Here is a 388-nt window from a genome sequence, read left to right on the forward strand (position 1 = left end):
CGATTTTACATCATTTCCCAGGTGGATAACAGTTGGCATGTAAGCCCCTGACCAGTGCCCAGCCTCTCCTCTGTCTGTCTATCTCACTCTTAGGTACCATGTTCTTTGTTCTCTCTTAACTGCAACTCATTTTACAACTAGATTGCTTTTAAAAGAAGACTAAATAAAGTTTCCCTTAAGTTATTTAGGCGGTGCTGAGGCTGCTGGGGGCCAGATTACAGACACAAACACGCAGGGGAGCCCAGCACCCAGCAGCCCCAAGGCCCGCTACTTTGGTGCTGGGGCTGCTGGGGGGATCAGAGACACAAACCTGCAGGCCTGGTACCCAGCAGCCCGGCACAGCAGACCCAAACCCTGCCATCATGGAGCTGGGGATGCTGGGGGCAGA

Source organism: Myotis davidii, unplaced genomic scaffold (genome assembly GCF_000327345.1).
Source record: "Myotis davidii unplaced genomic scaffold, ASM32734v1 scaffold495, whole genome shotgun sequence".
Taxonomy (NCBI): domain Eukaryota; kingdom Metazoa; phylum Chordata; class Mammalia; order Chiroptera; family Vespertilionidae; genus Myotis; species Myotis davidii.